The sequence below is a fragment of the Dermochelys coriacea genome, chromosome 1 (assembly GCF_009764565.3).
Source record: "Dermochelys coriacea isolate rDerCor1 chromosome 1, rDerCor1.pri.v4, whole genome shotgun sequence".
NCBI lineage: Eukaryota > Metazoa > Chordata > Testudines > Dermochelyidae > Dermochelys > Dermochelys coriacea.
Window position 1 is genome coordinate 230,919,425 of NC_050068.2, and position 19,142 is coordinate 230,938,566.

Consider the following 19,142-nt stretch of genomic DNA (forward strand, 5'->3'; position numbering starts at 1 on the left):
GTTCTGGAGGGACATATGCTTTGGTGGTTATAGACCCTTCTTACCATGTTCCCCTCAAATTTGTTTCTGTCCCCTGCCCTCCATCTCCCGACCCTCACCCCTCTGGTCCTATCCGCCTCCCCATCTGAGCCAATATACCCCTCCGGATCACCTTCCCCTCTCACTGCTCCTATCCATTCCCAGCCCCCCATATCCTCAGCTCCCATCCACCTTTCCTATAGCTGCCTAACCCATCGGCCCGTCTCCTACTGCTTCCTGCCACTAGCTACAGTCCCCCCTCCATCTACCCATATAATTCCCATGCTATGTCAGGCTGCTTCCCCCTTCTCCTTGGTGCCTGGGCACCACCAGCAGATGGAATATTAACAGTACAGGATAGCATCTCCCTGCTCTCAGTTCAGGTGCCTGGCACCACAGCAGCCAAGAGTGGCAATTGCAGGGAAGATCCTGTTAACCCCTCCAGCCCCAGGATGGAGCTTCTGGGTTGCTTTGTGGGGACAGCAAAAGCACAGTTTGGTTGGCACATGGGGCTAAAGCATGCAGAACAGACAGAAGCATCAGAGAGTTTAGCAGCCAAACTAACAGGTCCTTGCCGAGATTTGCAAACTACAATTTTTCACAGGCTTGTAACGTGGCCAAATGTGGGTGAATTTTCACAGTGAAAGTAAAAAGGCTCCTCCCTCACAGCAAGACAGCCCCTGCCTAAGTTCAAGTCCCTGCTCCAGAGCCTGGAGGCATTAGTGCTTTTCAAAATATTTCTTACAGCTAATTAACATGGGCAACATATTCTACCTTAAACTCGTCCTCGGAAACACCTGAAACGTTTTTGCTAAAAACTTTCCATGCTGGGTGTCTGACTCAGGCTGAATTTTTTTTTTTGAAATTTTCTTACTGGATGGTTCAAGTTTGGCAAAAGTTATAAGCAATTAAACCAAGGTCTAATAATGGGACATGTCATGCAACCATAACTATAGGTGGAGCTACCGGCACCATCCATAATAAAGCCAATGGCTTATTTATGTATGTTAAAATATACACATAAGATACACAAACACAGCACTGCACAGAAATTTTAAATACACATACATTAACCATTAGTTTGTAGACTCTTATACAACTATTATATGCTCTTCTGCTGACGCTGAAGCTACATTTGGCTAAGGATGAGCAGTTCATACGCAGAACCAAAAATTCTTAAGTTCAGTGGGGAGAAGATTTCAGACTCAGGAAGTCCACATGTCAATCCTCAGAGCCGTATTGCCATTTGTCAGTGATTCAGGTACATGAACAAAGGCACAGAGTAACAAGGCACTAGTAAGTTGAAGAATGTAATAGGAGTTAACAAAACAGCCATAATACTTTCAACTCCATTCAAAATGGCAGAGAGAAACAAAATAGAGGGGAAATCAGTGCTGGCCAAACAAGACTAAGGGGCAAATTTGCCCCTCAGATATGCCTGTGTAGATACCATGGACATGCATGGGAGAGCTTCTCTCAGTTCCTGCTCCCCCACTTCCCAACACGCCTGTGTGTGTGCATGCACACACAAGATGTGGGGATAAAATAATACACTGTTACAAACAATGGAAAGTTGAAAATTAACACACATTCTCTTTATAGTGTTCTCTTAAAAAGAGGAAGCAAAAACTTTGTCCAACACAGCTGGAAGTGGAGCCCCTCTAAGAGAAGACAATATTTCCTGCCTGAAATAAAAGTCTCAGAAATTAAAAGCTCCCATTACTCCTCACAACTTCGTGTGGAATGGACAACCGGATATGCCCTAGCAGTTGAGTCTTCAACCCAAAAATGGATGGGTAGGGTTTTATATTTCCAGTTAGAGCTGACAGCTGAAAACAGCCCTCCCCCGAACTTTCATCTTTAACAGCACAGTAAATGGAGCATGCCCACAAAAAGGCTGGGTTAGTGATGCAAGACCTTCATCAAAAAAAGATCATCCAGTGCAGCAGTGTGGGCCAGGCGTAAGCAGCGCAAGCCACTTTGAGAACCTTTTGGGAAGCACCACTGAGAATTTTTAAAACAAGATGAAGATATTCCCAGTGCAATTTCCACTCCTCTGCCATAGCCCCTTTTCACCAAGCAGAGGAAATATCCTTTCCCAACAGAGTTATCTGGCTCTCACATTATTCAGCTCTCCAATTATCTTCCTTAACCTTTGTGAAGCAGCCAAAATAAAACTTGTCTCCTTTGCTCCAGTGAAATCATTTTTAGCACAACTAACATTTTAGCATAACTAGTAGTTGGAGATTATTAGTGCGATTTACATGTCTATTCTATCAGGGGCTTCTTAATTCAATGATTCTATTAAGTGAATTACCTGTTCTGTAAAATGCTTACTCTACTTTTGGGCACCGTAAAATAATTAGGTAACAATAAATCCAGCGCATGCCCTGCTAATCACTAGCCAAAGTCACTGATTTATAAAATTGGTTCTACTAATGAGAATCTCAAAAGGGGCCTGATCCAACAACTTCCACTGAAGTTGGGAAAAAGTGAAAAAAAAAATCCCACAGATTTTTTTTTTTTTTTTTTTTTTTAAGAGTAGCAGCCGTGTTAGTCTGTATTCGCAAAAAGAAAAGGAGTACTTGTGGCACCCTAGAGACTAACAAATTTATTAGAGCGTAAGCTTTCGTGAGCTACAGCTCACTTCATCGGATGCATTTGGTGGAAAAAACAGAGGAGAGATTTATATACACACACACAGAGAACATGAAACAATGGGTTTATCATACACACTGTAAGGAGAGTGATCACTTAAGATAAGCCATCACCAGCAGCAGGGGGGGGAAAAGGAGGAAAACCTTTCATGGTGACAAGCAAGGTAGGCTAATTCCAGCAGTTAACAAGAATATCAGAGGAACAGTGGGGGGTGGGGTGGGGGGGAGAAATACCATGGGGAAATAGTTTTACTTTGTGTAATGACTCATCCATTCCCAGTCTCTATTCAAGCCTAAGTTAATTGTATCCAGTTTGCAAATTAATTCCAATTCAGCAGTCTCTCGGAGTCTGTTTTTGAAGCTTTTTTTTGTTGAAGGATAGCCACTCTTAGGTCTGTGATCGAGTGACCAGAGAGATTGAAGTGTTCTCCAACTGGTTTTTGAATGTTATAGTTCTTGACGTCTGATTTGTGTCCATTCATTCTTTTACGTAGAGACTGTCCAGTTTGGCCAATGTACATGGCAGAGGGACATTGCTGGCACATGATGGCATATATCACATTGGTAGATGCGCAGGTGAACGAGCCTCTGATAGCGTGGCTGATGTGATTAGGTCCTATGATGGTATCCCCTGAATAGATATGTGGACAGAGTTGGCAACGGGCTTTGTTGCAAGGATAGGTTCCTGGGTTAGTGGTTCTGTTGTGTGGTGTGTGGTTGCTGGTGAGTATTTGCTTCAGATTGGGGGCTGTCTGTAAGCAAGGACTGGTCTGTCTCCCAAGATCTGTGAGAGTGATGGCTCGTCCTTCAGGATAGATTGTAGATCCTTGATGATGCGTTGGAGAGGTTTTAGTTGGGGCTGAAGGTGATGGCTAGTGGCGTTCTGTTGTTTCCTTTGTTGGGCCTGTCCTGTAGTAGGTGACTTCTGGGTACTCTTCTGGCTCTGTCAATCTGTTTCTTCACTTCAGCAGGTGGGTATTGTAGTTGTAGGAATGCATGATAGAGATCTTGTAGGTGTTTGTCTCTGTCTGAGGGGTTGGAGCAAATGCGGTTATATCGTAGCGCTTGGCTGTAGACAATGGATCGAGTGGTATGATCTGGATGAAAGCTAGAGGCATGTAGGTAGGAATAGCGGTCAGTAAGTTTCCGATATAGGGTGGTGTTTATGTGACGATCGCTTATTAGCACCGTAGTGTCCAGGAAGTGGATCTCTTGTGTGGACTGGTCCAGGCTGAGGTTGATGGTGGGACTCCTTTTCTTTTTACAGATTTCTCTGACAGCTGTATTATGCCCAAGGTGTGTAATACAGGTTCATTTTCTATAAATATCGAAATATTGAGATGCTTAGCTGAAGTGTGTAAGAATCTCAGGAGTCTGCACAATTGCGCTGGGACCTCGTTAAAACAAGCTTGCTCCTATTTCCTGCATTACTAGTTCTAGTCTCAGCTGGAATCCGGAAATAAATAGAGCATTTTCCAAACACCACAAAAAAGGTTCATTTTGAATTCAGCTTTACAAATGGGAAAAAGTTTAAAGTAGGGAGAGGGAGGAAGGAAGGAATAGGTGGGGGTTGAGGGGGTTTCCCTCCCAACTGGTTCACCAGGTCCTAATAATTTATTTCTCCTACACTTTAGTAACTCAAACACACTTGTTTAGGTTAATAAAACACGAGCTACCCCTTCTCACACATCCAAACACATGCAGAAATGTCAGCCAATCAAAACAACAAAACAACACTATACAGGGTGGATAAAAATCAATGATTTTTCTAAAAATACCCAAACACTTATTTAAAATCAGATTCTTTTGATAAAATGCTTTTTGGAGGAAAAAACCTATCTAAAGATAGTTTTAATTAAGATACATTATAGCTCAAAGATATCTCATCATGGAATAGGGATTATACATTCTAATTCTAGAGTATGAGACAATATATTCATGTAATGTTTAAGAAAAGTTTTGTAAATGGAGTTCCAATAATTCATAGATTAGGGACCCCATCTTATGGGGTTCTGTATAGATTTAGGTCAATCTTTCCATCTATTCAATGGGACTCAGTTCTAAGTCTAGAAGAAACCATCAGAGATGCTTAGTTTTGCAGTTTTCAAACTGTCGATTCATATCCCCAGAGACGACCTGTGTTAACAGCAAAAATGTTTAAAATAAATAAATATACAGATGTGAGAAATAACAGACCTCAACCCTATTGTCCCTCTGCAAATTTGCATACACAGAGTCAATCCCTTACCTCTCTCTAAAAGGTGCAAAATTTCAAAAAGTTCAATGAAGATTGTTGGGGGCCGAATAGATCCGGACACGGAGAAGAAGGCTGGAGATAAATGTGAGAAGGGAGCAACAGGTATTAGAAACGAAAGTGAAACCGTTTGAGCAGCATATTACAGAAGTCTTGAGGTCTTTGAGTGTAGCCTTCATTGATTTGAGATCTACCATGCCATTCTCTAACTAGAAGGGAAAACCTATAATGGCAGCAGGCCGTAAAGAGACCCAGTTTGGGAATATTTTAATGAAGTTCCTCTACCTGTGGGTAAGACAGGCATGCATGCAAAATGCAAACAGGGCCACAAAGAAATGCAAGGCCTGGATGCCTGAATGAAACAACATCATGAGAAGTGTTCCTTCTCAGAAGGAAGCCTTGTTGAAGATGATGAAAGGATCACGTCTGAACATGCAGGATCTTCAGGTTGGTAAACTTTTTTTATTTCATACTTCTTTCTTACGGACTGCCTATCTTCCTTCTGGACTATTCTTGAATTCTCATGTTTGAGCAAAAAAATATAGTTGTTGCTCTATGGTACTATCATTTTAGATGCAGTTGTGACAAGAAATAAATAGCTGAAATAGGCAGATCTTCCTTTTACAATTTTTTACCTTTAAAGTAGTACTGAGTGTGTCAGTGAATGCAATGAATACTACTAAATGAACAGTGTGGTAATAATAATTAAATAACTGCATTGACTTATTTTGTTTAGGAGAATCCATCCTCAACATACAGGATTCTGAAGACTATCCACCTTCAAGATCACCATCATTTTCTATAGTTTCGGAGTTAGCTGCCAACGATAGTGTTTCAGACACATCATGTATGTCACATAGCCACAGGATATCACCTGCAGCAAAAAAAAAAAAAACCAAAATCATCATCATCCAGGAACAACCATAGATAAGTTTGTGATAAGAACTAGCAGATTACAAAGAGGTAATTGATGAAAAAATTGCCCGGTTTGTTTATGCAACAAACTCCCCTTTCCATATGATTGAGAACCCACACTTCATTAACATGGTTCAGTCATTAAGACCAGGATACAGTCCACCCAACAGAGCAGATGTTGCAGGCAAATTGCTGGATAAAGTGTATGAAAGAAATTGAGCAGTGTGCAAAAGGTTTAGAAGGTGAAATTGTTAACCTGAGTCTTGATGCGTGGAGCAATGTCCACAATGATCCTGTTAGATGTGCTTGTGTCACAACAGAAGAAGGGAATGTCTTCCTTACAGAAACAATTGACAGATCAGGAAATTCACACACAGCAGAATACTTACAAGTAGCAGCAGTAAAAGCTGTAACAAACTGTGAAAAAAAATTCAAAGGTCTAGTACGCAGCTTGGTTGCGGACAATGCTGCAAATGTATCCAAGATGAGAAGAAATTATTTAGAAGAGAGCAGAGAGTGTCCCAAGCTAATAACATACGGTTGCAGTGCTCATGACGCACCTCCTAGCCAAAGACTTCAGCGTTTCAGAAATAAAGGCTAATGTGCTGAAATTGCAAAATACTTCCGTAATAACCACTTTGCAGCAGCTGTTCTGAAAAAAGGGGAGAAACCAAGCTAACTCTCCCACAAGACATGCGATGGAACTCAGTAGTGGACTGTTTTGAGCACTATATCAAGAACTGGTCTAATCTGATGACAGTTTGTGAACAAAATTGTGAAAAAATACATGGCCCTGACCCAGCCAAAGTTCTCAACATTGGGCTTACGAGAAATGTTGAACACATGCTGAATATCCTGAAGCCTATTTCTGTAGCCTTGAACAAAATGCAGGGAAATAGCTGTTTTACTGTGGCGCTGTTGAAATTTGAAAGGAACTGAGTGAGATCTTAAAAACAGAAATATGCAATGACAGAGTTAAATTACAAGCATTAATAAAACAAATGGAACAAGCACTATCTCCAGCTCATTTTCTTGCAAATACTCTCAATATTCTGCACCAGGGTCAAACCTTAACTGCTGAAGAAGAGAAGCTGGCTAGGACATGGACATCCAGCAATCATCCCTCCATAATGCCAACTATAATAAACTTCAGATCTAAGGGTGAACTATTCAAGGAATATATGTTTGTTAATGATGTTTTAAAGTCACTGGTGGAAGTCACTTAAGCACTTGGATTCAGAGACTGTTGAAGTGATAATCTCACTTTTAATAGTAGTAGCTTCTTCTGCCAGTGTAGAAAGAATATTTTCTTCCTTTGGACTAATGCATTCCAAATTGAGAACTTGTTTGGGACCCAAAAAAGCAGGAGACCTTGTTTTTCTTTTCCAGGTTATGAACAAAACAGGAAAATGAAGGTGAAGACGACTGAGTTACCTGCAGAAGTCAATATTCTAAGTTTCTCATATTGACCTGGCTGACATAGTCCACTTTTTTTTTTTTTTTAATATTTCATTCAACTATTTTAGTTAAAAACAATTTTAACAAAAACATACCTGATTTTCAAAAACTGGAATGTTTAAATTCAAAAATTCATATGCTTGTATTGTTAAAATATTCTATGTTTGCTGTTGAAGAAAAAAAATCCAGAATACATAATGTTGCTGTTTTAGTTAAATAAAACAATTTAAATGTTTGTCTGGTGATGTTCGCCTCCTAATACGGCATGGCAAGAAAATCCTCCAAATAGTAATGATTAACCTGTTGAATTGGAGATAGTTCACTTCCCAATGACTTCATAAATATCTGCTTCAATTACCTTTGGTAAATGAAATAACCAATCAATCATTCGTTTGCTGATATAGCTGAAAAAATAATCTGAAAAGTGTTCAAAATAAATCACTTTAAAAATGTATAGTATGTACCTTCTAAAAATGAAACCTACTTCTGAGTTGTGAAGAACGTGTATTAAGATTATAACCAACAAGAATGCACTTTTATGTAGAAATCCATCATTAAATAGAGTCTTCCTGACTAGTGATTTAAATCAATTTGATTTAAATCAAATCCACCCTGACACTATATATAATAAATCAAGATCAATCATGAAACAAGACATTATTTCACCACTTGGTCAGGTCACTCTGCTTGATCATTTTTCTTTTAGTCACATCTCAAGCCCCATCCCTCATTCATAGGTTATCTACTTAGCCCAGATTCCTATAATCAGATCCAAACAAGCAGATTCATGCAGTCAATAGGGCTCTGCCCACATGAATCCAATTGTAGATTTGGGACCTTGGACTTCCTATTGCTTGGGGCAGGGACCATTTCTTCATAACTTGCAAAACTTGTCATTATACAAGTAAATAATTAATAATGGTTAACAAAGCTAGGCTAGATCATTTAAAAATTTAAAAAGATGGACATCCTTCCAAAGTATCTGACTGAATATTTCTCTCCTCTTCTACTATTTATATAAATGAATCTTCCCTTTCTTTAAATAAAGTTTTCATTGCAGAGAAAGTTTGCAAAGGGTGTGGTACTGTCTTAGCATAGAACTGGGAGCCAGTACTTCTAGAGTTCTAATTTCACTGTGAAAAATGACTGTCCTGCCCTCCATGTCTTGGCCTAGGGCAAGTCACTTAACTGCTCTGGTTCAGTTTCCCACCTCTAAGATGGGTCAAACAATAATTACTAACTCCTACACAATTTCATTGTAACAATTATGTTCGCACGGCTCTTTAAAGATCCAAAGTGCCACTTAAGTGCCAAGTAGTATTATTAGACAACAAAATGAAGTATTTTCTCCCTCCTCAAGGTATGTACGGGAAAGCACAAAACACGCAACTGTATTTCTAATTAAATGAGATACTCAAAAAGTGGGACATTTTAACACAAATTGCATAATCTTAGCCAGTTCAGAAAGATTATTCCAGCCATATAAAAACTTGATAGGATTATGCATCCAAGAAAAGAAAAATATCACTCAATTGACTTTCTGCTGGCAGAATAAGCTTGTCTAAATAAACATGAAAAAGTATCTCAAGTCTTGGAGAGGGAAAAACAAATCTCAAAGAAATGGAAATCATATTTAAAAGCTCTGGGGATGATGAGTTTATAATTTCTGAATATGAAGTGATTAGCAGCATTGGAGGGGCCAATTTAATAAATAACTGGAGAGGAAAAGAAAAAACTATTCACTGGATGCAACTGAGAGGTCAGATGCTAGATAAACAGGGCAGTGTGCTAAATATTTATGTACTTTCTCCCTGTCTGTTTGTACTGGAGTGTCACTGTCGGTGTTTTGGATGAACAGAATGCAAAACAGAGCATTTCTAATGCCTGAACCACAAGAGACACGACATTTTTACATTATGAAACCCAGGAACATACAATCTTCTACAAGCAGCATATGTTTAAGGGAGGGGTGGGGGATGATGCTCCAATAATACCCCCCCATTTAAATTCTGTTCCCCTCCCCCCAACCATCAGAAAGAAAAGAATGGAACAATCCACTTTAATGAATGTTTAGAACAAGCCCACACTACCAGTCTCAATGAGTTTACTATGCTCCGTCTGCACATATCAAATCCATACAGCAAGAAAAGTTTTCTTTATGCAGATGTGCTGGAATTTTGCCTCCATACTTGAATGGAATTGACAGCAAGAGTTCAATGCTTTCGAATATTGTAAGGGCTTTATTTCTGCTCCTTCCTCATTCCTTCAAATTTGATTCAATTGAAATTTGATTGAATTCAATTCATTCATGCTATGAATAAACCAACATCTCTGTCAGGGTTTGTCTGGGTAAGACAAAGAATTAATTTTTGTAAAATAATTAAAAAATGAAGAAGTGTTTATGTGGCCTTATATCTCACCGCATCTAGAGGTGAATCAAAACAAAAATTATGATCCTCTTTGATTAGCACCCTCAATGGCATTTAATACTGTCCTGTTGCTCGGATGGTATGTTTTGTTTGCTCATCATGTTTCTATAAAGCTTTTTCTACTTCTGTACTATCTGTATGTATATCTACACACAATTTTTGTGTATATATGAAGGTGTATATAGTTTTCTAAAAAGAAAATATTCACTGAGGCTACTGATGAACGCAGATATAGTTAAGCAACCGTTTTCATGTTCTCCCCACAGGTACTAATGCAGAGAGTGGACTAGATGATACATCTGAGGGAAGGGAACAGAAGGAGATTCCACCAATTGGAAGGCATGAGATGCACTGTCCTAGGGTTGGGGGTTCCACGACCACCGTTCAAGAGGAGGCGGCAGGTGGTGGTGGTCAGGGACTCTCTCCTCAAGGGGACCGAGTCATCTATCTGCCGCCCCGAGCGGGAAAACCGAGAAGTCTGCTGCTTCCCAGTAGCTAGGATTCACGATGTGACAGAAAGACTGCCGAGACTCATCAAGCCCTCGGATCGCTACCCCTTTCTGCTTCTCCACGTGGGCACCAATGATACTGCCAAGAATGACCTTGAGCGGATCACTGCAGACTACGTGGCTCTGGGAAGAAGGATAAAGGAGTTTGAAGTGCAAGTGGTGTTCTCGTCCATCCTCCTCGTGGAAGGAAAAGCCCTGGGTAGAGACTGTCGAATTGTGGAAGTCAACAAATGGCTACACAGGTGGTGTCGGAGAGAAGGCTTTGTATTCTTTGATCATTGGATGGTATTCCAAAAAGGAGGAGTGCTAGGAGATGGGCTCCACCTAACGAAAAGAGGGAAGAACATCTTTGCAAGCAGGCTGGCTCACCTAGTGAGGAGGGCTTTAAACTAGGTTCACCGGGGGAAGGAGACCAAAGCCCTGAGGTAGAGTGGGGAAGTGGGATACCAGGAGGAAGCATGAGCAGGAGAGTGCAAGAGGGGAGGGCTCCTGCCTCATACTAAAAGCAGGACAAAGAGCAAGTTATCTCAAGTGCCTATACACAAATGCAAGAAGCCTGGGAAACAAGCAGGGAGAACTGGATGTCCTGGCAGAGTCAAGGAATTATGATGCGACTGGAAAAAACAGACTTGGTGGGATAACTCACATGACTGGAGTACTGTCATGGATGGATATAAACTGTTCAGGAAGGACCGGCAGGGCAGAAAAGGTAGGGGAGTTGCATTGTATGTAAGAGAGCAGTATGACTGCTCAGAGCTCCAGTATGAAACTGCAGAAAAACCTGAGTCTCTCTGGATTAAGTTTAGAAGTTTGAGCAACAAGGGTGATGTCATGGTGGGAGTCTGCTGTAGACCACCAGACCAGGGGGATGAGGTGGACGAGGCTTTCTTCCGGCAACTCACGGAAGTTACTAGATCGCAGGCCCGGGTTCTCATGGGAGACTTCCATCACCCTGATATCTGCTGGGAGAGCAATACAGCAGTGCACAGACAATCCAGGAGGTTTTTGGAAAGTGTAGGGGACAATTTCCTGGTGCAAGTGCTGGAGGAACCAACTAGGGGCAGAGCTCTTCTTGACCTGCTGCTCAGAAATCAGGAAGAATTAGTAGGGGAAGCAAAAGTGGATAGGAACCTGGGAAGCAGTGACCATGAGACGGTCGAGTTCAGGATCCTGACACAGGGAAGAAAGGAGAGCAGCAGAATATGGACTCTGGACTTCAGAAAAGCAGACTTTGACAACTTCAGGGAGCTGATGTGCAGGATCCCCTGGGAGAACAACAGGAGGGGGAAAGGAGTCCAGGAGAGTTGGCTGTATTTTAAAGAATCCTTTTTGAGGTTACAGGGACAAACCATCCCGATGTGTAGAAAGAATAGTAAATATGGTAGGCGACCAGCTTGACTTAACAGTGAAATCCTTGCTGATCTTAAACACAAAAAAGAAGCTTACAAAAAGTGAAAGATTGGACAAATGACCAGGGAAGAGTAAAAATATTGCTCGGGCATGCAGGAGTGAAATCAGGAAGGCCAAATCATATCTGGAGTTGCAGCTAGCAAGAGATGTTAAGAGTAACAAGAAAGGTTTCTTCAGATATGTTAGAAACAAGAAGAAAGTCAAGGAAAGTGTGGGCCCCTTACTGAATGAGGGAGGCAACCTAGTGACAGAGGATGTGGAAAAAGCGAACGTACTCAAAGCTTTTTTTGCCTCTGTCTTCACGAACAAGGTCAGCAAAGCATGAGGAGGAGGTGACCAGCCCTCTGTGGAGAAAGAAGTGGTTCGGGACTATTTAGAGAAGCTGGACAAGCAAAAGTCCATGGGGCCGGATGCGCTGCATCCGAGAGTGCTAAAGGAGTTGGCGGATGTGATTGCAGAGCCATTGACCATTCTCTTTGAAAAAACTCATGGCAATCGGGGGAAGTCACGGACGACTGGAAAAAGGCTAATGTAGTGCACATCTTTTAAAAAAAAAAAAAAAAAAAGGAAGAAGGAGGATCCTGGGAACTACAGGCCAGTCAGCCTCCCCTCAGTCCCTGGAAAAATCATGGAGCAGGTCCTCAAGACATCCATTCTGAAGCACTTAGAGGAGAAGAAAGTGATCAGGAACAGTCAGCATGGATTCACCAAGACAAGTCATGCCTGACTAATCTAATTGCCTTCTATGACGAGATAACTGGCTCTGTGGATGAGGGGAAAGCCGTGGACTTGCTGTTCCTTGACTTTAGCAAAGGTTTTAACACGCTCTCCTACAGCAGTCTTGCCAGCAAGTTAAAAGTATGGGCTGGATGAATGGACTATAAGGTGCATAGAAACTGGCTAGATTGTCAGGCTCAACGGGTAGTGATCAATGGCTCCATGTCTAGTTGGCTGCCGGTATCAAGTGGAGTGCCTTAAAGATCAGTCCTCGGGCCAGTTTTGTTCAATATCTTCATTAATGATCTGGAGGATGGTGTGGATTGCACCCTCAGCAAGTTTGCAGATGACACTAAACTGGGAGGAGAGGTAGATATGCTGGAGGGTAAGGATAGGATACAGAGGGACTTAGACAAATTAGAGGATTGGGCCAAAAGAAATCTGAGGTTCAACAAGGACAAGTGCACAGTCCTGCACTTAGGATGGAAGAATCCCATGCACCGCTACAGACTAGGGACCGAACGGCTAGGCAGCAGTTCTGCAGAAAAAGGACCTAGGGGTTACAGAGGACGAGAAGCTGGATATGAGTCAACAGTGTGCCATTGCTGCCAAGAAGGCCAATGGCATTTTGGGATGTATAAGCAGGGGGATTGCCAGCAGATCGAGGGACATGATTGTTCCCCTCTGTTAGACATTGGTGAGGCCTCATCTGGAGTACTGTGTCCAATTTTGGGCCTCGCACTACAAGAAGGATGTGGGAAAAATTGGAAAGAGTCCAGCGGAGGGCAACAAAAATGATTGGGGGACTGGAACACACGACTTGTGAGGAGAGGCTGAGGGAACTGGGATTGTTTAGTCTGCAGAAAAGAAGAATGAAGGGGATTTGATAGCTGCTTTCAACTACCTGAAAGGGGGTTCCAAAGAGGATGGATCTAGACTGTTCGCAGTGGCAGCAGATGACAGAACAAGGAGTAATGGTCTCAAGTTGCAGTGGGGGAGGTTTAGGTTGGATATTAGGAAAAACTTTTTCCACTAGGAGGGTGGTGAAACACTGAAATGGGTTACCTAGGGAGGTGGTGGAATCTCCTTCCTTAGAAGTTTTTAAGGTCAGGCTTGACAAAGCCCTGGCTGGGATGATTTAGTTGGGAATTGGTCCTGCTTTGAGCAGAGGGTTGGACTAGATGACCTCCTGAGGTCCCTTCCAACCCTGACATTCTATGATTCTATGCATGTTGGCAACCTTAATTTTTTGTGTGTTGTAATATATATACTGCTTGTGTGCGCATGTGACACGTTGCACTCCATATGCTTTATGAAAATATGCTTATGAATGTGAATATGATGCAACTTTATGCAAAAGGTTGCTTGTAAGGTATCATTTCAAAGCTTATAATCTACTGAGTGTGTTCATCCTATTTGTGCATGCATCATCCTTGTTTCTGAAGCTAGAAATATGAAGTTTACCTCTGGGGTCCTATTGTAACTATGCAAAGTGAGGGCCATTAATGGTGATTTAGAATCTTGATGGTTCCCATTGACTAGGACAATTGGTTGTAGATGGTTTATTTACCTGCAAGCCTTCCTGTGTACGTGTGGGCCAGCCCGTGGGTAATGAAGAATGAGGTCTCACAGGACAAGCAATCATGTCATCTGATACTAGAATCCATCTTAAATCTGGTACTTTTCCTTTTAGGAGGAGGAGTGGGGACAGAGACAAAAGATTCCCACCTTGTGCCAAGCTATAAAAGGGGGTGGAACAGAACAAAGGAGTGGCAGTCCTGCTTAGCACCTGAGATGTCTGCTGGAACTAACAAGGACTGAAGGAGAGGAAAGGAGTCTAGTCTGTGAAAGAAGCTTATTGGAACATCTGAGGGTGAGATTTACCTATAACACATTAAGAAATGGATTAGGCTTAGACTTGCATGTTTTTGCTTTATTTTGCTTGGTGTCTTACTTTGTTCTGACTGATATTACTTGAAACCACTTAAATCCTACTTTTTATACTTAATAAAATCACTTTTGCTTATTAATAAACCTAGAGTAAGTGATTAATACCTGGGGGACCAAACAGCTGTGCATATCTCTCTATTAGTGTTATAGAGAGTGGACAATGTATGAATTTACCCTGTATAAGCTTTATACAGAGTAAAACAGATTTATTTGGGGTTTGGATCTCATTGGGAACTGGGTGTCTGGGTGCTGGAGACAAATAACCTGCTAAGCTGTTTTCGGTTAAGTCTGCAGCTTTGGGGGCACGGACCAGACCCTGGGTCTGTGTTGCAGCAGGCTAGCATGCCTGGCTCAATAGGGCAGGTTTCTGGAATCCCCAAGCTGGCAGGGAAAATGAGCTCAGAGGTCATTTCAGCACCTCAGGTGACAGTCCCAAGGGAGTCTCTGTGACCGAACCCATCACAGCATGCATATGACAAAGAAGCCAAGGATGAAGGCAGCAACAGGGTGGAATCAAGTCCCAGACCAACAGTGAAAACACAAACAAGAAGTAGGTGGCTGCTTCGAAAACCAGTACTCTTGAAGAAATATGAAGCCTAACAAGGCACAACGGGTTGATGTTAAAGGCCATGTCCCCATGGCGGGCTCTGTGCTAGTAACCTGTGCTTGCACAAAAAAAAACCAACAAAAATTAAAAGGAACACTATAGCAACATGCATGGAGCTTGGAAGGAGGCGCATAGGTTGTAGGAAGGAAGGGTTTGGAGAGAGCACCTGGAAGTCAATCTGCATGCATATGGCTGGAATACTAGCGGCAGTTGCAGCCTCTCTGTAAATAATTCTATCAATAAAGAGACATTTTAGTTTCAGAAACATGAAGTCCTCTCACGTTTTATCCAGCGTACAGTACATTAAAATGTAGATAAATCAAGACTACCAAATTCTGACATGTACTCAGTTATTTAGATAAATTCAGAGTCTAGCCTAAAAGTGGTCAAATTCAGATATACGTAAACTTATAGATCTTGAAACTAAGAAAAAAACAACAAATATTATATTGCTTAATAAAATGGTCTTCCAACCAGGCTTCTACCAGAGTTTCTTGTGGGTATGTATGTGGAAGTCCACGGGATATACAGTACAGTGACGTAATAGCAGTCCACATATTAAGGTCCCAGTCATACTGCCTCAAAGCGGCGGGGTGGGGGGTTGGGGGTTTCCACTGACTTGAATGGAAGATTTCCTTGCATAAATTAGAGGATCAGGGCCCTTATGCGATACCAAAATAAAAGGATATTGCAAATCAAAGGAGGCAGCAGTACTACTAGGGAAGGTATCAATTTACAATTCATTAAATGGAAATACATATATCTGTATAAAAATACAGTAAAACTTTCCCTAACTTTGGAAACATTCAATAGCTCCTTGAGGGGATAAAGTACAAGCAACAAGGATGACTATGGCCAGTAAAGATGCCAATAATGAGGATGATTCAGTAGTTTGGGGGATTACTCACACTGGAAAAGGAGACTTAATGCTGATCTTTACTGATGCTCTTCAGACTACACAGCTGATTAACAGGTTGATCCATATAAACCTTTGACACTAAAAAGCAAAACAAGAAGTCTTGAGTTATTAATCAACACAAAGTTTGAAATAACTTATTAAGCATAAACAACTTTCAGAAATACTACTGGATGAAGAAGAAACACTGGGTGTCATATGTAAGTGAATATTAAAGACAGATTAAAGAGTAGAGAAAGCAAGAAATACAGATTGGAAACAAGTTATTCTATTTATTCCTAATTATTCTTAATAAAATTAGTTCCTAATATTTGTTTTTACGCCATGGACCTGATATGTCACTCAGCGCACAGTCAATCTGTGGAACTCCTTGCCTGAGGAGGTTGTGAAGGCTAAGACTATAACAGGGTTTGAGAGAGAACTGGATAAATTCATGGAGGTTATGGCCATTAGCCAGGATGGTGTCCCTAGCCTCTGTTTGTCAGAGGGTGGAGATGGATGACAGGAGGGAGATCACTAGATTACCTGTTAGGTTCACTCCGTCTGGGGCACCTGGCATTGGCCACTGTCAGTAGACAGGATATGGGTTGGATGGACCTTTGGTCTGACCCAGTATGGTCATTTTTAAGTAGGTCTCTCCATTGGCCAAGATGATCAAAAGCATGCAGCAGTGAGGCGGAGAAGACAAAGTGCTTTGCAAAAGGCTTGCCTCTAATCTTAGGGGTCTAGAGAGGACACCATGGAGTTGGGGACCCACAGGTCAGAAAGTGAGAACTCCAGCAGCAGAGTCCCTTGAGCACCAGGTGGACTTTCTGCTCGAAACAGCATTACGTCTCCTCACAGATTCTACCCCACATTTAGAACAGGAATACTTGTGGCACCTTAGAGACTTACAAATTTATTTGAGCATAAGCTTTCGTGGGCTACAGTCCACGTCATTAGATGCACAGAATGGAACATAGTAAGAAGAGATTATATGATAAGAAAATATTCACTGAGGCTACTGATGTACACACGCACACACACACACACACACACACACAGAAAACATGAAAAGGTGGAGTAAAAGGCTAATTAAGATGAGCTATTATCAGAAGGAGAAAAAAAAACGCCTTTTGTAGTGATAATCAAGACAGCCCATTTAGACAGTTGACAAGAAGGTGTGAGGGTACGTAACATGGAGAAATAGATTCAATATGTGTAATAACCCAGCCTCCCAGTCTCTATTCAAACCCAAGTATCTAGCTTGCATATTAATTCACATTTGTGATCAAAATGAAGCCAATGATATTTGATGGGCTCAGTACAATTTTTCTTTGAGACTTTACATTCTTTCAAACATGAAAACAAGGCAAAATTCAGGGGATAAGAATCTAGTTGAATAAAACCAATTATTTATATGAACCCTCTGTGACATTATTGACATGAACTGTGACATATAGATCATTGTTGCAACCATGATCCTATAGTTGCACCAAATCTTGTACAAAACAGGTCAAGTAAGGTGTTTATGAAAAGGTTGTAATTTGCTGGTTATGATTATGCTGTCTGTAAGTGTGTATCATTTTTGTATTTGAAATTATGAATATTGGCAATGTACTTGTATCTCAATGTGTTTGATTCTAAGTAGCATCAGTGAAGCATTGGTCAGCTTCTTGAGAAAGGACTATTCTCAGTAAGTGCCCAATCAAGAAACTGACAATGGACCTTGGGAGACTCCAGTCCACATCTGAAGAGCTTTCCTGGGAACGTGCAAGATAGCATGTGAGCAATGGCTTCTGCCTGCAAACTGAGACATGCATGGACATGCGACTTGCCCATGTGACTCCAAACTCCATCTTGCCTCTGATTTTCCACAATAAGAACAAAAGGGGTTTCCTTCCATATGGCAGGTGATATAAAAGGCCCTGGAAACCCCTCCACTTGGTCTTCAATTCTGCTTCTGGCCTCTGGAGGAACTATGCTTGAAACTGAAGCTCTGAACAAAGGACTGAACAACCCATCCAAGATGGGATGTTTGTACTCCAGAGATTTGATTGGTTTAAATCAGTAGTAATCCCATCAAGCCTGAAACAAGCCTGAACTAAGAACTTTGCAATTGTTGTATGTATTTGATTAACCAATTTTAACTCATCTATATTTCTTTCTTTTTTTGAATAAACCTTTAGATTTTAGATTCTAAAGGATTGGCAACAGCATGATTTGTGGGTAAGATCTGACTGGTATATTGACCTGGGTCTAGGGCTTGGTCCTTTGGAACCCGGAAAACCTTTTTTCTTTTACTGGGGTATTGGTTTTCATAACCATTTATCCCCATAATGAGTGGCACTGGTGGTCATACTGGGAAACTGGAGTGTCTGAGGGAATTGCTTGTATGACTTCTGGTGAGCCAGTGGGGTAAAATTGAAGTACTCTCTGTTTGCCTGGTTTGGTGTGCCTTGGTAGTGAAGGACCCCCAGCTTTGGGCTGTGACTGCCCTGCTCCAAACAATTTCTCCTGAATTGATACTCTCAGTAGTGTCTCACCAAAGGCTGCTTTGTTACACCCCCACAAGTGGATAATGTAAGAAACAGTAAATTAGACACTACTTTGCATTGAGGTATAATAGGTAAAAAGATAAGCGTACTTTGGGCCATGTACATTAAAAGATAACACATCACTGAGCAGCAGGGTGGTAATAAATAGCCTCTCTCTATGTGGCTCTGCTGCAACCACATCTAGATATATTGCAAGCATGGCCAAACTGTGTCTCATGAGCTGCATGCGGCTCTTTTAAAATTAAAAGACACCCCCGCGTACCTCCCCATTCTCCACCTAACAGACTGGGTTAGGGAGAAGAGGAGAGCTCAGGCTTCTCCCCTGCGGCAGGGTAATGGGACTAGGGGCTTCTGCCCTGCAGGGAGGGGAATCTAAGGATCTTAGCCCTATTGGGGGTGGGAAGGGCAAAAGCTCCATGCCCCAGCAGGTGCCGCATCGCAGGACAGATTGTGCGTGTCTTGTGGCTCTTGAACTTCTGGAAATTATTGTACATGGCTCAGAGTCAGTAAGTTTGGCCATTCCTGGTATATTGTATTCAGGTCTGGACTCCATCTTACAAGAAAAATGATGAGAAGACTGGAGGGATCAACGTAGGAAAGAAAATGAACAAGATTAAAACATATAGCTTGACTAAGCGGTGGCTAAGGTAACATGAGATGACAGTATCAATATTCAAAAGTGTAAAAACAAAGGAGTGAAGGAAAGCTAGTGTGTGGTACATGGAGATATAACTAGGAATATTGTACGAAATTTAGGGAAGGAAA

The 19,142-nt window shown here is 41.5% G+C and overlaps 1 protein-coding gene across 12 annotated transcripts in view; it reads right to left on the minus strand.

The window, feature by feature from the left end:
• The window catches only part of PPFIBP1 (PPFIA binding protein 1), a 178,193-nt gene that overhangs the window by 110,796 nt on the left and 48,255 nt on the right, over positions 1-19,142 (minus strand). For 2 of the 12 annotated variants that reach the window (XM_038409981.2, XM_038410015.2), the window contains exon 2: positions 15,833-15,921. The exons of 9 other annotated variants lie outside the window; for them this stretch is intronic. The gene's annotated coding sequence lies outside the window, so the exon portion shown is untranslated. Of the gene's footprint in view, positions 1-4,923; positions 5,005-5,686; positions 5,804-15,832; positions 15,922-19,142 lie in introns of all 12 variants that reach the window. One more of the 12 variants, XM_038410025.2, reaches the window with a different exon arrangement.